The following is a 21,063-nucleotide window of genomic DNA, read 5'->3' on the forward strand; positions in this document are numbered from 1 at the left end:
ATATAAGTTGATATGTCGAATTTGTCCGCTTTCAATGATATAACGGTTGCCGTTTAAACAACCGCGAAATCTGTTCTTGATGCAGAGCTATTTATTTGTAAACTTCATGCATCTATTTCTTTCTTAATCTTTCGAATTGTTCTAAATTTTAAATCAATATCGGGCTTCCAACAGTCGCAAGAATTTAACTTTCTCAAGTGCAAGAAATTTCATTAAAATGGTTTCAGGGGCTATCTCAGAAAAACGTTTTTGCGTTTCACATGTATTTTAATAGGCCGCGTCGGAGTTGGGCCCGAGCTAAAGCTTCCTCTTAATGGCGAAAGTGTCCTCCCAATTTCTGCGGCTTCGGCGGTGAAATACGATGGCGTTGTTCAGCAATGCAACCTACTTGGGAGCGCCGAAGTGGCTGTATGACCAGGGCTTCCGTGAGAACAGGCAGGTGGCATCGGTGATGGATTATCATAAGAACGCCACTAACAAGCAGACGTTTAGCACTCCCGAAGAGTGTGAGAAGTCGTTTAGACAGCTTGCTTGTTAATGATGTAACAGTTATTCAGGTTGTAACACATTTGCGAAGTACTTTATAGAGTTATTTTTTTTTTTTTTTTGTTCGAAACAAAGTTCAATTTGTTGTGAGCATGTAACAGTTTTCGCGAGTCGATCTCGGATATAGTGCAATGTAACATAGCGGCAAAAAAAAAAAAAAAAACGCGGTGCCACCGGTGTGGTGCCACCAGTGGTACTGGTAGTAAGGGGAGGGTTCTCACACGCTTCCGCCATGGCAGCCTGCGTTTCGAGACGCTCTGGATGAAACGCGCTGCGCCTCTGGTCAGAGACGCTGCACGGCCTTCCAAACTGGTCCATGGGGAAGTGGCGTTCGAGAAACCGCTTGACTGTACTGGTGGTACAGTTAGGTCGGCGAGGGTGCCCAGAGAGAGGGAGGATTGTGAAGAGAAGAAGGCGCAATTTTCTGCAACCCTTTTCGAAGCACGGCTCCGCTCCTCAGTAAAGATCTCGGGAGCTGCAAGAGGATGGCGAGGCCCACGTGATTTTGCCGAGCGGATGATGTGATAGAGGCAAGCGATGTTAAACTGGGCGTCAGCCGCTGCATATTAAATACCTAAGCATTTCTATGGTTACCCAACGAGAGAACTTTCCGTGCGTGTCTCCTTCGCGTACGACGATCGCTTCCATGATAGAGCCGGCCAGCTGTGGAAGAAGACGATGACGACCGCGCGAGAAAATAGCGCGTGGAAGACGAAGTGCGCCGCATCAGTCACCGCTTCGAACGCTCCTCGGACCTGTCTGCGGCTCCTGTTTCTTGGCCAGGTTCTGGGTGGTATTAGGCTTTTCTAGGCTTATTGCTTGATTTTCCTATTATTCTTGCGCCTGCTTCATCCTAGGCTGATGCCCAAAAACTGCCCCGGCAAAGGTTTTTCCGCTTGGACAGCATCTATTCCGACAGACGAATTACCCCTGGATTGGTTTACCCTCAGTGGCGTGAGAAGCATCCTTGTGGCTCTGGTTCCTTCCAATGGAGGCTCTATACGGCTGACCAACCTCCAGGCTGTCCGGAAATCTCTCCGCGCTGCCACCTCTGCATACCAGACCATCACACAAGTGAGACAGTTCGGCCGCGGAGGTATCGTGTGCACATCACCAGACACGGCCTGTGTCATGGATTTGCTTAAATGCTCATCGTTCGCGTCACTGCCGGTGAGTGCCTTCATCCCTGCTCCCCTCGCATGCACCAAGGGAATAGAGGCGTCGATGCTGATCTATCTCCATCAGAAACCTTAGATAGATTGACTGAGACTGGAGTAATTGCACTTTATCGCTGCAATTGAGTGGTAGACAATAAGACGGTCCCAACAGAATCAGTGATTGAAACATTCGCAGGAACTTCCTGTCCATTAGAACTAAAGGTGTGGCCCTTTGGGTTCACAGTTGAACCTCTGGCATCGTGTCTGCTACAATTTCGTAATTGCTGGCGATACGGGCATAGTAGTGCAAGGTGCAAGTCAAGTCAGCGTTGTTGCAAATGCGGAGAAGAGCAGGATCGATTGTAGTTCCCAAGATGAGCGACGCTGCCTCTGTGGTAGAAGTCCCCAGCCAATTATTCTAAATGCTCTGTTAGGGCTCAGGAATTGCAGGTGGTAATTGACAGACGACATTGTTCCAGGAAGGAGGCGGTAAGCATCGTGAAAGAAAGGGCGCTTGGTTATGCGGGTGTTACTGGTGTTACTGGAAGCAAACTCTTACCTCGGACGTATCGCTAACAGCCACTATAGGGGCCGCTGTAGAAAAGACAATTACAAAAGCTATGGAACGGCTGGCAATGAGCCTTGGTGAATGTTTATCAAAGACCATCTCTAGTAACTTATCTCATTTGATGCAAACCACCTTAGTCCGGCAATGCCCCAAACAGTTGATCCCACGCCACAAACCAGTGTTAGGCGTTCAGATACCCATTCTTCTAATGACGGTGTTGAACTTCCTTCGACTTCCTCTTCCATACGGCCTGCCAATGATAATCTGGTTAACACAGATTTGGAAATGACAGATATGGAACAAAACGCTCGATCGCATAAAAGAACAATGTCACCAATCAATGATTCTTCCCCCGGTCCTCACTCAAAAGCTAAGAAAAGTCAGCCCAGTGCTATACCAAAAGAAAGCATTCCACAGAAGGCAGTTTCGGCTGCGGCACTTTCTAAACCATAGGGTTGCTGAAAGTGCTTCAGTGGAACTGTCGCTCTTTATATTCTGCTTCAGTAGATTTACCTTGTCTGACTACTCAACTTCACACTAATTTAATTTTTTTACAAGAGACTTGGTTAAATTCAGCAAAGCATTTTCAAATAAAATTTTACTTGTCATTTCGTCTAGATCGTCCTACTAGAGGTGGCGGATTAATTACATTTATTTCGTCTCAAATTTGCCATAAAGCCAAAATTTCATTTCAGCTTTCTACTCCTGAGTATGAAATCGTAGCAATACAGCTGAATCTCCCTGGATGTAGCCCTTTTACCATACATATGCAAAATATGCATTTACTATAGTAAATGCATATTTTCCTTTTGGCGTACAGGACACACGCACACTGGACAGGGTTTTTAGTTCTTGGGGACGAGACATCCTGCTGTCAGGTGACTTCAACTCTCACCATATATCATGGGGAGTAAAAACAGATTTGTACGGCACCAGATTATGGAACTGGGATATGGACAATTGGTTAACGTGTGTAAACTGAGGATCTATTACGTTTATGCGGGGTAGATCATACTCTGCAATAGATCTTACATTTTGTGGCCCGAGTGTCTATCTTCTTGGCCGACTGTTGAGTATGCGAAAAGCAGTGATCACCTTCCAGTTATTTATGAGGTACCATGCCTTGTAACGATTATGAGCGATCAGGTGCACACTTTCATTAATTACAATATTTTTAGAAAATGCTTAGGAAATACTCTTTCATCGCTGTCTGACTCGTGCACTAAGCAAAAAACTACCATTAACTGTTCTGCCTTGGAAGGTTCTCCCAAATAGTCTAAATTTGAGATTCGTCTGAACAACAGAAATTTATATAACCCTTGGTAGAATGAAGAATGCGCTCGTGATTATAGAAAGAGAAAAGCCGCTTGGAAAAAAATTATTACATACCCAGAGTCGCGAAAATTCGAGCGATTATAAATTTTTTCGGGCCGTCTTTAAACATACGGTTTCAAAAGCCAAAGGCGAATACGACTGCAGGCATTTTGACTTCCTATCTAACAATAAAGATAAACGCGCTTTATTCAGTTTTATCCGCAGTAGAAAAGTTCTTCCGCGTCCAACCATATAGACTCCATACTCTTAAGTAGTGATGAGAGGAAACAGTCACTAGAGGAAATCGCGAAGAGATAAGAAATTCGATTTACTTTGGTTTTGCCGCATTGATCCAGCTTACGAAGGATATCAGATGATATTATAGAAATTACCATTCTAGAATTGTCTCAAATCTTGGAGCGACTACCAGATTCAGCTCCCAGAGCAGATGGGGTAACCTCTGCAATAATCAAAATTTTATTTAAGGCAGCTCCAGGTGACCTTTTAGGTGATATAAATCCCTCAACTATATTTTTATGGATTCTGTCTGAACGAAAAAGTGCTAAAATAATTCCAATTCTTAAAAATAATGGGGAAGGATACACAATAGATAACATTAGACCAAACGCGCTTACCTCAATTTTGGTGAAGTTAAATGAAAGAATACTATATGCCCGTATGCTAACATTTGTAGACACCAATGACTTGCCTAATTGCTGACAAATTGGATTTCGACCACCGTGTTCAATTTGGCATGCTCACTTGGACTTAGAGAGTAAAATTAAATTAGCTCGGCGCCAAAGACGGATAGGTGCTATTGTGACACTAGAAGCCTACGTCAGTGTATAATATGTAATATTATTATATATATTACGAAATCTAAAGTTTCCAAATTACCTGCTAAACTGGGTATGGGAATTTTTAAGTGGGAGGAAATTCTACTGCGCTCTAAGAGGCTTTTCTTCGAGCATACGTAATCAGTCACGAGGTGTTCCTCAAGCAGCTCTCATTTCTCCATTATTATTTAACGTTCTGATGAGTTCCACTCCTCGGCATCCAGACGTAGAAGCATATGTATACGCAGACGACATTGCTTTCTATGCACCAGACAGCGATATTCACTCCCTACATTGTCGACTACAGAACTATCTCTACGCCAGAGAAAGCTGGTTAAACAAGATTCGCCTTTCACTTAACGTAAGAAAATGCTCAATATTGGTTTTTCCCCTTGACAATCCCGTTATTATATCCCTATCCTGCTGTTTCGAGACTATACCTCAAGTGGAGTCGGTGAAGTACTTAGCCGTAGTCTATAACGGCTCCCTCAGTTGGCTTGGCCATATTGACCACATAGTTAAAAAAGGAATGAGAGCAGTTGGCATGCTACGTAAGCTATGCAACAGTCGGTCGGGGATGCGGAGAGACCGACTACTATTATAATGATTTATGAAATGTACATGCGGCCCATTTTAGAATTTGTATCTGTGCTCTTTTCTGGTGCGCCAGTTTATAAACTACGCCACCTTGTTCTGACTGTGCAGGAAACCCTGCGATAGCGCTGCGGATTACCGAAATTCGTGGCTAATAATGTATTACATCAGGAAGTCACGTTGCCCTCAATATTGTGTCGATTTCGGTTGGTGACGGTGCAAACATTCTCAAATATGTGCGAGTCCTGTATTAGAAGATTGGAAAGCATATTCATTTCCCGGCCTGCGTCAATTTTTGGAGTACACTGGCCCCGGTTTCATAGACCACAGGTGGTTTTTGTACAAACATTGATTAACCCCTTAAATGGACGTATTTGGGAGGCGCCACCTATTTGCGATGTGCGAAAGAGTGTGCCAATAACCTCTGATGACACCTACCCTAATGGCGCAAAATTTCTCTCGGAATATATTAAATGGACTATTGCAAGATCCTTTATTGAGTTTAGGTATAAATACAGTCATCACAATAGACACCTCGCGTTGCGGAGAAAAATCTGGTATTCGCATTTTCGCTCCTGCTCTAGACTGGTCATTCTCAATTGGGATTCCGGAGTACTTATCTGTATTTCAGGCAGAAGTTCTAGCGAGAGTTACGTGGTGACATGGCGAGATCTGCAGCCCTTATGTAAGCTAAATTCATCTATATCGAAGGCAGTGATAACAACGGATTTTTTTTAACTTTGTGTACACCGCTCGCAACAAGCAGTGGTACTAGCCTTTTGCGTACACTTAATTTTCTAGTGCCTGACCACATAAATTTAATTAGATTACTTTGGGTGCCTGGTCGTAGAGGATTATATGTGAACCAAGATGCCCGACAGTCTCGTGAGATCGGCCCTCAATGGCCCTGTACTATTACTCCGACGTCAGCTTACCTAGCTTCTACTAGATACAGGAGATTTGCAATTGCTCCAGACTTTTTGAATCCAGCCATAGCAAAGTTTTCAGAATATTAACACCTCCTATTCCTTTGGCACAAAAATTCCTTTCACACCAGAAAAACTTAAGTAATTTTTACCCGGTACGCTGTCGAACATCGTTATCAAAATTTTATCGTCACAGGGCTGGTCTGGCACCCTCCCCTGTGTGCCCATTCTCTGCAGTAGATGAAACCATCGATCATTTTTTTCTTATTCTGCCTCCGTTTTTCTGCTTTAAGGAGCCTCTTAGAAGCAACCTACACGCAACTTGGTTTAAATTTCTCCATTTTATATATCCTTTCTCTAGGAGCCTCCTCTTTTGGCAACTACCACAGGGATGTCTGCTGAGCCGTGGAGGAATTCATAGTTGATTCAAGACGTTTTCCTTAACTTCTTCAAACATTCTTTTTTATCCGTTTCCACATGACACTTTAACCAGTTTTTGTACCACCAAAATCTTTCTAACACGATCACGTACCCCCGCAGTGGGTACGCGCCATCGAAGAAGGAAATCCAATCGAATCCAATCCAAGTGGCACGGAAATTTGTAGGCGGACCAACTTGAAATCTGGGGGTAGGCCAAGTTAAATTTTGGGATAGGCCAACTTATGTTTGGGGACGGGCCAAGTTGAAATCTAAGGGTGGCACAAGTTAAGTTTCGGGAGGGGCCAAGTTGAAATGTGGGGGTGGGACAACTTAAACTTGGAGGTGGGACAACTTGAAATTTGGGTGTGGCCCTACCTGAGATTTTTGGAGTGGCCCAATGTGCAATTGAACACTGCTGAGAGTCCTTCGAATCTTCGCGGGCAAGCGACCGCGTTGAGACGCTTGGCGCGTTTTCATTGGGCCTTACCGAGGTGCAGCCAGAACCCAGGCGAGGGCTTGCGTGGACAAGGAACGCCGTGTGCATAACACAGGCTTGCGAGAGCGGCAGCGAGGGTGGCATGGCTTCGCGGCGATGCATTCTCCCCTCACACAGAGCCTCACGCGCTACTGCGGCAGCTGCTGTTCCCTTTCGAACGCTCTGCTCCTTCGAAGTGCGCTCGTGCCCGGCGTTCCAGCTCGATTGGCACGATTGCATTGAAGGGACCGGACAATACGAGAAAATCTGACAATTGTCCACTAAAAGCTAAGCATTCTTTGCCAGCGCAAAGGTCATGGCTAGACGTCCCTAACCTTGGAAAACCAATGAAGCAAAACTAAGCAAAAACGAAGTCACTAGTGAGCCAAACAATGCTCACGCTTAAATAAAGTTGGCTCCAATCCAATCCAATCCAATTACGCTTTAGTAGAGAATCCTCAGAATTTCTGCAGTCTTCTTCCTCTAGCGAGAATCGCATGTGATTACCTTAGTATGTATAAAAAAATAGCCTAAAATAAGAACCAAACGGTCCACACAAAGTTTTTTAGTTGACAGGTCTTTAGTTACTAATTTTTGCATATTTTTGAGTGAGATTTCTGCAAAATATCTGAAATGATCACGGATGGTAAAGCTGTGATGCGAGGTAGCATGCCAGCTATATAGCGTTGAAGTGCGCCGTTGCGAATCAATCGCTATATTTTTGGGGTTCGAAACTAAATCCTGAACTGTATTGAAACCGAACACCTAAGACCTTTTCCTTACTAATCTAATGGTACAGAAAAAACAATAACATTGACTTAGCACCCTACGTATTAAAACACATGTGAGAGAGTTTGAATTTCCTCATATAACCCAACACGGATACCTAAATTTTCATCAAAAAATTTATACAATTCGAATGATGCCGAATAAAGAAATAAAAACGGCATGTTTGGCGTGAAATTTCGATTGCACATGAGCGTTAGTCTAGTGTGTCACCAGTATATACTTAACGCAATTGAAAGATCCTCTAGTGACACTGTATATTGATATTCTGAAAGCCACTATAGACGAAGGTATTACCGTACAATAGATTTCGTCAGTAACATTGTGATGCAACAGCTGTAGATTTTTTTTTCTGTTTGTTATTAAGCAGCTTCGCTTTGCGCCGTTTCTCTTTCTTCGTACTGTTGTCTTGAATTTTGTCTAATATATGGCACAGACCACATGTTGAAATAAATTCTCTGGACAGTTTTTCTAAACAGCGCGTACGGGCACGGTCGTGGTTGGAAGAAGGAACGTCGTCTGTTTGCTCAGTTAATATTCTCAATCGTACTCGTCGTGCTGTAACAACGTTACTGTCTGGCGGTGGCATGGTGTCAACCCCATACCGCGCCGAATTTCTTTCGATGCCGAGCTTGCGGTCCATTATAACGAACGAAAATTCCAGTAGAACATAGCTACGATGACAATCGAAGTTTGGGTATAGCCGAAACGCGTCACGCATGAGGCGCGTACTGCAGTCGGGCTGCTTTCCCGCGTTTCCCTTCGGACACGGTGCGCCTTGTGGTGGTGCCACTGTGAAGTTCGCGCATACCCAGTTGCATATGCACAGTGATCCACGTTCGTCAACAAAGAGCGGCGGATACCCACGTCAACAGCCCACATTTGAGAATTTACTGCATTCACGGGCTACACGAGACCCTTTTTGTCCGCGCTGAGGCAGCAGTGTGCTCATGGCGCCAGAAAGATTCCGGTCACGTATTTTTTACCCTTAAGTTAACCATGCAAATCTGAGTCTTTTGTCCTATGGTATACTATAAGCACATGCTCTTTCCATGTTCCCACAGATATAAGGAATATGTTCGGCGTGTCGAGCTCATTCATGCAGCTTTCTTGCTGTATTGGCAGTAAAATTCACTTTTCAAACATTCTCTAATTCTGCAGCAAAACTAGTGCCAGCTGGAGAGTTCTATATAGTTACAAGTTATTGTAACTCTTATTGTTTCAGAAGATTCAGAATGCTTGACCGGAAGTACTTTGGGAACTCTGTTTGTAAACATAAAATAGTCTGCGTGCACTGTCCTTGGGGTGGGCTACAACAATCGTGGTCCGCGGTCGACGCAGATTGCGGCTGGTCTGCCAAGGTGGTCGCACTGCAGCGCCGACAGCCTCGGAGCTCCGTCGCGTGGCGAGAGTACCCCGCAGCTCCACCAAAAACGTGTGACGGGGCGTCTAATGGATGAAAAGGAAGCACTATTTATAAACAGACACCATTTGCAGAGCTGGCCAAGATGGCTGAACACGCGCAACGTCCCGGCCATCGTCGTCTTTTTCGTCAATCCAAGGAGGTGGCTCGTGCCAAATATTAAAGGAGCACTAAAGAGAAAATTTAAACATGCTAACCTAGCTACCTAGATGAACAACTATAGGCACAAATGGCGAAAGAAGCTTCCGGGGCAATTTCGACGTGGCTCTACAGTGTTTGAAGTGATAGAAATAGTATTCCAAATATTGCCATATATTTTTGCACATCAGTTCGGTGCGTATTGTTACGGCTGTATATTAATAAGCCTCTTTAAGCAATATTTCAGTCTGTTTTGCATTGTCTGGAAACTAACCGCAACTTTTTTATGACGGCGTTACCCAAAGTCTAATCGTTTTCGTGAGCCGATCCCGAAGATAGTGCCATCTAACCCAGTGACAAAACGTACCGTGATTCCAGTGGTAAAGTGAGTTTTCTCGCATACTTTACTCGTGACAGCTAGCGTTTTTAGACGCTGCGCCCCTTGTCGCAGTCACGGGTGGACGCGGACGCTGCACGGATTTCCAGACTTGTCCTTGAGGCAGGGGCACGCTAAAATTGGTTATACCGTTGAGCAAGCTTCCAAAAAAAGAAGGCACCGTTTGCCTCTCCAGTACCGGTGTAAAGTGTAACGCCGTCCAAAACACTTAGTGCAACGTATAACCTGTCACATATGACCACCTGCTCACGCATGTTAAACACATTCGTGGATAGCAATCGGACTCGGTTTTTAATATTTCTTCTGATGCGCTTACGGTATCACAAACTTTTGCTCTCAATTGTACCTATGGAACAGACCTTTGGTGGAGAGCGATAAAAAGGTATTTACAGAAAAGTATTGCTGAAACGTTAAAATGCGTGCCCGCCAAGGCACCACGGCACTTGGTGGGCCAGAGTGCGACGGACATGGCTGGTGAGGACATTGCCTGGCGATAAAGAAAGAAATCAACACGGTGAAGCAATAACCTATAGCCATTCTATGATAGTGAGTCAAGGAGAGTAGAGAAATCACGCATTTCATTGCAGCGACGCTGCAATAATAATAATAATTAGATACGACGAATCGAGTGTCTCGGTTCTCATTTGACTCTAGTGTTTTGTGATGGGCTCATTGGAAAGGATTAGAAACAACACTGCCCTACTCAAGTTTGGGCCGTATAATGTTCTTATAGGCTAGTAATTTCATAAAAGGAGGGACAGAGCAAATGTTATGCCAGGCACATTGTTAGCAGAATTGGTTATGCGATTGGTTTGAAGTGACTAACGCCAGACGTATGCACCAAGGTATTCGGAAGAATCTGCAGGAGTTATAATGCAATTGTAGAAGGTTTAAGTTGATGAAGCGAAGTTACGATGGTGGTGGAAACTAACTAGCGTGGTTTTGCTTGCATTCAACGTCATATGCCGAGTTCTGACCCATTACTGTATCATAAGGAGATCATTCTGGATATTGGAAGCGTCCCTCAACTTGTTAAAGGGCGGTAGACAACACATTGATCGGCTATCAGAGGCAATTTCGAGGTAACGTCAAGTTGTAGGTCATTTAGGTAAATTAGGGAAAAAAAAGAGGATATACAAAGCAACAGCTCAATTGAGCATACTATACTTAATCATCGTGACTACTGTCTATATTTTATGACGCCATTGTATTTATTATAACTATACGCACCAATTAACCCCAGGCTGGGTACTATTGCAATTTTTAAAGCAATGACTCTACCTCATGTTTAACATGCGTAAAGATAGCCAGCCAGCCTCTTAGGCTGGTCTTCGATGCTTAGGGCCATTTTGTGCACACAGGACTTCTGGCGCTGAGAAAAGAACTTAACAAGCGTTCTATTGGCGGAATGAGAGGGAAACATTAGTTTGTTGCACGTGGTTGCTAGCGCCAGCAAGTCTTTTTAGGGTGTAAGATGACCTAAAATATAGTGGTGTAGTTGCAGGTAGCTCATGCGTTTGAAGAAGTGGATCGAATGATTCCCCGAAAATAGAAAGAGTGCTAAGTACAAGTGGTTGCATCCCCTCAAAGTTGTTGGGAGCTCGGCTAAGCAGAGACAAGTGATACACGTTTTGACAGGTTGAGAACGGAGAGTCAACTGGCTTTGTTCCACAGTAAAAGCAGGTTTGCCGAGTGGCTGTGTAGGCGCAGCTGTTTGGCAGCCACCTCACTTCCGAGAAAGAGCAGGGGTCAATGACCCCCACGTGCAGGCCAGGCGAGGTAACTGGGTTTCCCAAAAGCGGGGACAACGTGCAGTGGCGGATGGTCGCTACAGAGTCATTGCGAATTACAGTTAGCTAATCTTGAACCTAAAAGATTTTTAAGTTGTTCAAAACGGCCTAGTGAACAGACATCATTTGATCAATTCTTGCACAAAAAATTATGTGTCGCTTAAAATTTGCTAATGCTTGACGCGATACAAATTTCATTCTCTCTGATGCGAGGTATACCATTCCATAATGTGAGAGTCAGATTGAAATGATTTGAGAGAAGATCCAAAAAACACACACCGGACTTGCCTTGACAGTAAAACATAGATGCTTTCAATACACACTACCACGGCGGAGAGCAACAGGTTATGCGGGATAGCGCAATACAGATCTTTAATGTCAGCGAAGACGGCGTGGAGTCTCTTAACATTAAAAATATTATCCATACTCTTAACCAGGAACGGATCGGCAATCACCAAATGCTTCGATGTCGTTGCAGTTGGTCCAAAATCCAGTTTTACTACGTACCGCGTTCTGAAATGATGACCCTAAAGGGCATCTCGGGTTTGTACGTCTTGGCACTAAAGCACGTTTCAAGAAAATGGCTCGTACGTTCAGAAACGTTCTTAACTTACTTGGAAAAAGATTTAACTGCTTGCAGACTTCCTTGGCTTCGGCTTTCACTTTGGAAATGCTAACCCGGTCGCGGCAAGCGAATGCAGAAGTGGCCACTGCACTGACTTAGCATCAATTTTCTCACCCTGCAAGCACCGTTCCCCTCAAGCACTTCTTCAGACTAATCGTCACAATGCTCCTTTGCCGTTCGCTCACTATTCAGCAAATTTTCAAAGTTACTTCTGCTACAGGAGGGCATGCAGCGCAAAAAAACTTTATTAAGGGGTATGATAAGCCTTAAGATAAGAATAATGTAATCACTGCAATATTTGATTATGCCTTGCGCAATTCTTGTTCGTAGTCTTGTCGAAAGGCAACATTCAAACAAATTAATCGCTTAAGTAATGACAGTCACCATGAAGGGAAGAAATCGTCGATTCACTAATGACCGACAAGTCCAATTTCGCACATAATAAACAATACTATTGTGGAAGCGAAATCTTCGCAACAAGCGTAACAAACAGGAAGGATTCTGGCTACGGGGGCTGCGAAGTTGGTGTGGCTCCCCATCCCCAACGTAAGCGAAGGCTCGTGCACAACCAACGTATGCAGCGGAGTACGGAATCACGACCTCTAGTGTTGTACGGTACTTGCCGTGCAATGTTTTCTGGGGTTTTTTTTTTTTTTTTACATTTGCATCGCTCCTTCTCCCCGTCTCTGAGGTGAAGTTGTTCAAAGTGTTCAAATTAATGCGAGTCTCTAAAGGTGCCCCTTACTAACAGTTGCAACCGAGTACCTCTGCATGCCTCACCACACAGTACACGACGCGAGAAATAGAACCGGCATGTCTGTGGCCAAGAAACCCCGAGCACTCGAAACGCCTTTTATTTGGCCGCACATTAACACATCAATTACAGCTGTCCGACATAACATAAGTAGTCCTTCTTATTATGCATTATCGGGACAGCTGTGAAAACCTGCGCGCTCGGCACTCCATAGCATGGAGTTGACGTCACTGGAATTCCTTGATAAAATACTCAATGACGCACGCAGCGATAGCCGTGTGGCCTCCTGCACGGTAGCGACGCGTGGTGACGAGAAACGCAACTCTGCACACTCATGACCCCACTTTCCCGGAAGAGAGACACGTATTTGCTCATAATCTACCGGTCACGTGGTGCGGGCGCCGCACGTTCACATGGGCAACGGTGCCTCCATTGGCTGCCGTGTTTGCACGCGGCACCGTTCTCGTGCGCACGACATCGCAGGCGCTGGAGCCAATGGCGCCGCTTTTGCACTCGGCACTACACAACACCGCGATTTGGCTATAAATGCGTTGCCGACGTAGTAAACAGCGTTAAACAGTCTCAGAATATACGGAGAAAAATCTTTTTGAAGAAGATAAACTTTTTTGGAAGAAGATAAACTTTTTTTGAAGCAACATGGACAAGCCGGCATGCAAATGCGGAGGTAAGCTGTATGCTTTGTAAATGTACTTTTCTTTGATTTCGCAGCAGAATTATAAGACACATGAACCACCAAAAGATGCGTCTCCGGGCTGTGAGTTTTACATTGCAGTTGCGAACTTCGGTGGACAACCATATGTAGTTTCGGCTTTTGTTAGAAAACTTGCGTACTAAGTGTCCTACATAACGGCTATCTGCGCTATCTCTCCCTTCATACATACTGTCATACTTATTTTTTGGCTGCCACGGAGGGGTCGTAGCAACCTCCGAAGCGTTGTAATGGCAGTAACATGAGCCCATATAATTACACTGGTAATCGCCGGTTACACACAACAGTAGCGCGATCGGAGATCGTTGTTCGAAACCGACTTTCAGTTTGCGTTAAGCTTCGCCTCACGCGATTACTCTAAGCTACGCATAGTCGTCAACCATGCCCGCCAGAACGACTAAGCTTCTGGGGCGCGATCGGAGCACTGTCAGACCTCGAATGGATCGATTCCGAACGGTCGGTAGACAACGACAAACGTTGCTTGGGTGGCATATTTTTATCCACATGTCAAAATAACGGTTATGCAGTCCCCGGAAGCATAGGAAACATGTAACAGACTTTGTAAATAATACAGCTCACAACGGTCACCCAAGTGCACCCTAGCGCTCACTAGCTAGTCAGCACAAAAGTCTTGATTGATGTGTCACGAAAGGAACGGATACACGTCGCCACCACTGCGAACACCGAACACTGTCAGACCTCGAATGGATCGATTCCAAATGGTCGGTAGACAACGACAAACGTTGCTTGGGTGGCATATTTTTATCCATATGTCAAAACAACGCTTATGCAGTCAACAGTCACCTGAAAGTGTGGCCGCGGGCGTACGCTGGATCAGTCACTTCGCAACTGCTTAGCTGCACTCAACGCACAGGTGCCACACGCGCGCTTATCGCTCTGCAGCTCCGCCCTATGGAAATTCCCTGCTCTAAAATCAGCGCCGCAGCCTCGTGGCATGGGCACAATGCACGTAGATAAGTCAATCTCCTCAAGTGGCCTCGTGATCCTGCCACTTTGTTAACGTGTTTTCAGTAGTCGGTACTGCAGTCTGTGGCTTCGACCTTGCATGCATGGGTTGCCGCTCCTAGACAGCACTGTTGTGCACTACAAAGCGGTGTATTTGCAAACATGCAAGTGGCTGACACTACGCTCGCGCTTCCTGTTAGCGGAGGCCAATGCGACGCACTTGCGTTCCTATCCTAATGCTAATAGGCGGTATAGCAGTCTAGATACGACGTGGAATTCCGCGATCTTCATCGAACCGCACGACAAATTGTCAGGAGGACAAGAATTAGCTCAGGTGGCTTGTCCCAACGGCAGAGTTAGCACTGAGCTTGGCATCATTTAATGTTGACGCTGCACGTAAAGGAAAAAAAAACAGATTAAATGTACTGGCAGTTTTATGGCGAAGAATGGTAGCCTGAGACGGTGGAACAAAATAAAACACATGAAAAAGAAAGGCACCGTAGCACTTCCAGCGTAAATAGAGTACACCGGGTCAAACAGAAGTCAGAGTCCGCGGTGGTCGCAATAAGAGGAAGGGTTCTCTTGGCAGCAACAAAACAGACTACTGTCAAGACTTTTAAAATCTTAGGTGATACAAGCCGCACGCCACCACCGCCGGCGACATACAATACTTGCCAACATTTCTTGGGTATAACAGATCAAACAAGTGACCCTATCCGATTGGATTAGGCGAAATGACAAAGTCGCGTTAAGCATAGGGTAAATTAACTGCGGTTTTAATTCAAACGTAGAAATATGAAGGTAAAAAGAAGTGAAAAAGGGACAAAACAACTTGTCACTGGTGGTAATTGAATCCACATTATCCACATTACGTCTGAGTTATTCTACCAAATGAGCTGCTTTATCGGGCATATCTACATGTGTACAAGATTTTACCCTATAAGAGGATTAGCTAGTTGCGCTCATAAACATGCCGGCGGATCTAGAGACTCCTTTTTTTACTCGCTGTCCGATGTCATTTTATGGCACCTTTAAATTCATATAATGTGGCTACTTTTCAGTTATTCCATTAGCTATGGCGAAGTATTCCTCGCAAGTTACGCAATGCGAACGCCACAGTCTTGGAAAGATTTCGCCGTCACCAAATAACCATCATATGGCAGTGACGACTTCGCATCTCGTGCGACACTGTTAAGCGTGCTACCCGGTGGGAAAATGATAGTCACTGCTCACTGTAAATGACACACGAGCGGGAACTTTGAGAACCGGCGTAGTGCCTGGGCATGACCTCCGAAGGGGCGCAGCTTCATCGTAATCTAGCCCCGTATTGACAAAATAAAAAAAAAGAACTCGCTGCCTGGAATTGTTTCTGAAAGCAAATGTCAGCCAATCATAATGTAGGAGATATTATTAGCGAAGGTGGCCAATCAACCGCAAAGCGCACTTACGAGCGAAACTCTTTGTGAATTTGGCCCCTGCTTCATATCCACAATTTACCAGCAGCCCGCGTCGTCTGCTTAGGTGCTCTTCAAGGATTAAAAAGAATACTGAGATGCATAACGGCCGAACTGGCTGCGAAAGTTTTATGCTACTCATCTATAAGCAATATAGTCAAACGGAGATTTCGTTATTGTTGGCACGCTTTGTTTGCGATGGCCCGTGCATGCGAACCATGCTTGCGCAGTCACACGTCGACTGCGCAGCATTTCAAGCGTTCTGGGCGCGCTCCTTATCGGAGCGATAGCACACGGACGATGTGCACGCAGCATCGCGAGAGACAATGAAGAGCTGTTCAAGTCAATGCTTATCTGTACTCATTCGTTTGTCGAAGAATAGCAGGGATAAAAGTTCACCCCTTTTTTACAGGACAATTAAATTAAAGCTATCAGTAAGGTTACAAACCAGTTACATTCTTCTGAAACATTATCCTTGTATGCGCAACTTGAAAATCTCTGTGAATTCGTACCTCTCCCGTACCCCCGCCCCCTCCGCGTTGTTACCTACGAAACAAGATAGCTATTTCGTACGACGCCATATTAGCTGCACGATGCACTTTAAGTTACAATATACAATACGGCGGGGGGATTTTGGGGTGAGAGGTTAACGAAATGCTCACAGTCATACGATCCAACGAAAACATAAATCAACAGACCCTACCCTTTTTTAATTTCCGCTTCGTTTTGGTGACAGTGAAACCCTGTCCTAAACCGATTCTTCACAGCTGCTATGGCCTTTACAGTAGATATGTTGGGAAGCGGCTCCTAGTGAACTTATTTCAGCTGTTAAGAGCTGGTACCAGTTGTTACTGGGACGAGGTTTAGACGGCCTGCAACGGCGTCTGCTTGGAGCTTGAACCTGGTTTACCATCAAAGAGAGTCCGGCAGTGAAGGCGAGATTATGTAAAAACAAATAGCAGTGTTTTATACATCGTTGCGGCTGAGCGGCGCGCTCCAAGACCAAAAATACAGAAACATTCGACGTGCGTGCTCCAGCACGCAAGGGCGAAGATCTCTGCCCTTGCGGCCTCGCGCTGGTTTTCTTATACCCTGCACAATCCGGGCAACCTCATTCTCTCGTGCTCCTCGGTAGAGCACCTTGTCAGCACACTGATCAGCCCACACAGTGGAATTCCCAGAAAAACCACTCACCGGCGTAGAGGTGGTGAGCGTAGGTCACGTCGGGTCAACACAACAATCCACACAGAGAAATTCCGAGAGAAATCATTCTCTGGCGTAGAGGGGATCAACGTAGGACAATGGAGTTTAGGATTTGCACTGGTGCACTGGTGCATCAACCCGTCGCATACACCCGACGAACAAGTCTTTTCATGTTGAAGAGCGTGGCGATTAGGCACGTCGAGTCTCAGGCGCTTGGCATCCGTCCCATTCATCGCGGCACACAGTGCACCGTAAGGCAGCCTTCATCAGAAGAGCAGGCATACGTTACTGTCATTCACGGTCGCATAATACGCCTGCAATTTCTTTCCCAAGCAAAGTTTAACCGGCTATAGCGACTAATAAATACGACATATCGGTCATTTAATGTAAATGGTAATAGCAAATAATTTTCTCTCTTATTCCGTATTATCGTGGCTGCCACACCTTATCCGCATGCTCCTACTACCTCGCTGTCGAGCTGATCCTGATGAACGCTGAAAGGTTTCCGCAACTCCTTTCTGCCACCTTATCAGTTTTCGACAAGCGGCTTGCTGCAATCTAGCTATCTCCGCCTGCACACAAATGGAACAGCAATGTGACACACACACCGCTGATTGCTTTGACAGCACGTTTACTCGTCTCTCAGTGCTTCTTTGTTTTTGCATCGTTTTTTTTTTCTACTCGTAGATCCCAAGTGCGTGTGCACCACACAGTGCAAGTGTGCCACCGGCGGATGCCCCTGTGACAGGTGCAAGAAGTAGCAGCTCGCCTGGGAGGTGCGTATACCATGGTAAACTGCACAAAAGTCCATCGCGAGTGTCGTCTAGAGATACTTGTAGAGGTGTGCACCCGTTAACTTTTGCGGAAGCGCACAATTCCAAGGCATTGTTGTGTGTTTGGTCAGTATCCACTTATAAGGCTTGTTTTCTTCTTTTTTTCTTCGAAGCTAATAAGCTTTGCTCCTCAGTGAGGTCTGTTGTGTCTCCAATGTGACCTGTATTGGACCTGTCGCTGGAGCAGGTTTATTTCTCCTTTATTTAAGAAGATATCGTGTGGGTAACTCTGCTTCCAACAAAGCGGTCCTCTACCTTTCTCTTTTGTCCTCTGCATTCACCTACGTGTGTTCGGCTGCCGACGAATTGCTTTCACCTTGTAACAATGTTAACGCTTTAAATAAGGTAATGAAAAAAAGTGAACTACCTAGAGGTCGGGCTGGGCTAGCTGTTTGACAGCGTTGTGCCCGCTACTAATATTATTCTGTACTGAATAAAAATAAACGAAAAACGTAGTTACCCTAATAATTGCGAAGGCTACTCACACGCGACTCTATACATCAGGCTCGGCCGCGAGCTCTTCGGCCTCGGAACTTTTGCTGTGGATAGCACGCCGTTTACAGCTCTTTGCGGATGCAATTAAAGTACAGTCACAAAGCAACGGTGATTGAGTTCTCGGTTGGCATTTGGTATCACCTGACTGTCCGGCCACGTCACCTATATAACGCTCGCGCGCCGAACGTGACACACTCTGTAATATGTATTCTTATTTGCAACAATAGGCGTTACGTCCGACCGAAGGCGGCAAGTGCATCTAAGATGATAAAGAGGGATAAGGGTGATAAAGGCAGTTACGAGGCATCTCTATAAACAGCACCGCCTCACATAACGCAGAACCTAGAAGCTTGAAGGCATGCTACTCCACCCCCCTCGTAGTTTCTGTGTATCAATATACCAGGCATAAAATGACGCACCACAATACTGGAATTTCGACCACCCTAACGCGAAGTGCAACGTTTGAGGGCGCATGAACGTGGCTATCCGAAACCTCCATGGCTTTGCAGGAGTTTGCTATACGACGCCTGGAGATAAAGACTGCAGCGTTGTTAGGCAGGTATGTAGTGTGTCTATATCTGGCCATCGTAGCCAGTTATCAACTCTCCTGCCTTAAATGAACTTGGTCCAGCAAGCGACATCGCTCCATTGGCTTGCTTTGTTACCATGCTCGGCTCCATATCACTCACTAAGTTATCTCCTCTCTGATATATTACATTTCACTTTATATGTTTATGGAGGAACCGTATATGGAGAACAGGCACATGCCACGCTTGCGCTTATCACTGGAACGCAATCGATAGTCGTTTTCTACCCCCCCTCCTTTTTTTTCGACTGTCTTATTTCTCCATTCCCATCCTCTTGAGCATCTCAAAAGCTGCGTTCGACTTGAGGGCACATAGACTTTCGTGTGAGCAGTTGCAGTTGCGCACAGTAGTGTGGGTGAGGAAATGCGTGCAATTTTCGGGAGATAATTCAGCCTAATTCGCGCTGAAATGAACCTGAACATTTCTTTTTGCGCTTCTTAGGTCATGAATGTGGCTCTATCGGACTTCTTTTGGTACACAGCCGGCATGGCGTGCTTGATGCACCGCGCCTGCACGTGTGTAAATCACATAAACGTTACGACTCCACGTCATGACGTCTGTTGGAAGTGACCACGTGTTCTGTGCAAGTCAGATCCCCGTTTATCTCACTGTTCGTTAAATCGTATTCGAAATGTCTTTACTTTTTTGGCCTTTAGTGAGATATGATGTATGTGAGCACATATTCATGTTTTCATTTCAGACTCCGGCGCTTGATCCATGGACGCTTCAAGTCGGCCTCAAACCTGAACGGGTGCTGCAAAGAAAAAAAAATGCAGTAGCTATTCTTGTTTCGAGAGCCAATAAAAAAAGGTAGAAAATGAATTACTGTCTCTTTTTGCTTTATTTACACTGTGCGGCACGAAGAAAATTTTACATTAAGTGATTCGCTGCCCGTTTGCGTTATAGCTAAACACAAAATTCAGAATGATGCTTTGCTGGGCGACTTGGCACTGGCTTCCTGAAGCGAGCGACGCCTAAAAAAAAAAAAGCTTTTATGAAGGTAAGGAAGGCTGGCACAGTGCGGATTATCAACTGAGCTTTTAACTGACATCACACAAATATATATGCACTGCGCGGTCTGAACAAATTACTCAAGCACAGGCGAAAGTAGGAAGCGACAGAACAACCTTCAGCACTGCCCATACAGATACTCTGAGGCACGCAACGGGATAGATGGTCCAACAACGCACATTTCACCCGACTTGCTTATGAAAAAGGCTTCTTCAATCTCACGTGCTGCCTTGCCTTTGTACCTAAAAAGCAATCTGGCCTCAAGACCCACCGCAGCGCAGCAACATTCTTTCGCAGCGCAAATAGTACAAAATTCGGCTTCGACGAAAATTCTGGTATGATCAGCACTGGTAAATTAGCCATAGCTGTTACCTTCCTTTGTCTGACTTCTAATAACTTGCATAGGATTGTTTGTGCCAGCTCTCGCAAAGACCTTGCCGGCGGCCATATTAATTTGCGACGCAAATGTTTAAACTGGCGATACGCGCAAATGTTAGGAAAAGCATTTCCTTTTCCACTCGCTGAAAACATGAAAAGATGATATTCACTGAAAAAATGAGGCACGAGTAAGCGTCAGAGATAGGTCTGTCTGCCAATTTGGAAGCGAGATTTGGTCTTCCGATTCTTTTTTCTTCACTGTGCACAACCTGCAAGCATAGATTATTGGTTTCCAGACATCTGTTTGATTATATTTGCTTCATTTGCTGTACAATGGCTTAAACAAATATCAATAAACTTGCCCAAGAACAAGACGTCGCAATTTTCAGTGCACATCGAATCAATTTTACTGTTCTGAACTGTAGAGAAGAAAAACAACCGCGCTAAGTGCACCTAGGGGTGATTGTAGAGTACAGACCTAAAGGAAAGCTGAAACACCTTTCGAAAAAAATGAGCACCCTGCGGCATTCTACAGTTTTGAGTCCACTGAACACGAATATCTCGCAAGGTCGATTCAAATAGGTCGCGAAGCTTCGGGCGAAAAGCGGCTCAGTACAGATTGTCACCGACATCAGCAAGGGGGGTTATGGGAGCAGC

General features: G+C 45.2%; 1 long non-coding RNA gene across 1 annotated transcript; it reads left to right on the forward strand.

The window, feature by feature from the left end:
- The first annotated feature begins 13,325 nt into the window (after positions 1 to 13,325).
- LOC129386721 (uncharacterized) lies at positions 13,326 to 19,839 on the forward strand. Its single transcript, XR_008614022.1, has 3 exons — positions 13,326 to 13,434; positions 17,790 to 17,878; positions 19,718 to 19,839. It is a non-coding gene; the product is annotated as an uncharacterized lncRNA (long non-coding RNA).
- The last annotated feature ends 1,224 nt before the right edge of the window (positions 19,840 to 21,063 follow it).

This window comes from Dermacentor andersoni, chromosome 3 (assembly GCF_023375885.2).
Source record: "Dermacentor andersoni chromosome 3, qqDerAnde1_hic_scaffold, whole genome shotgun sequence".
Lineage (NCBI taxonomy): Eukaryota > Metazoa > Arthropoda > Arachnida > Ixodida > Ixodidae > Dermacentor > Dermacentor andersoni.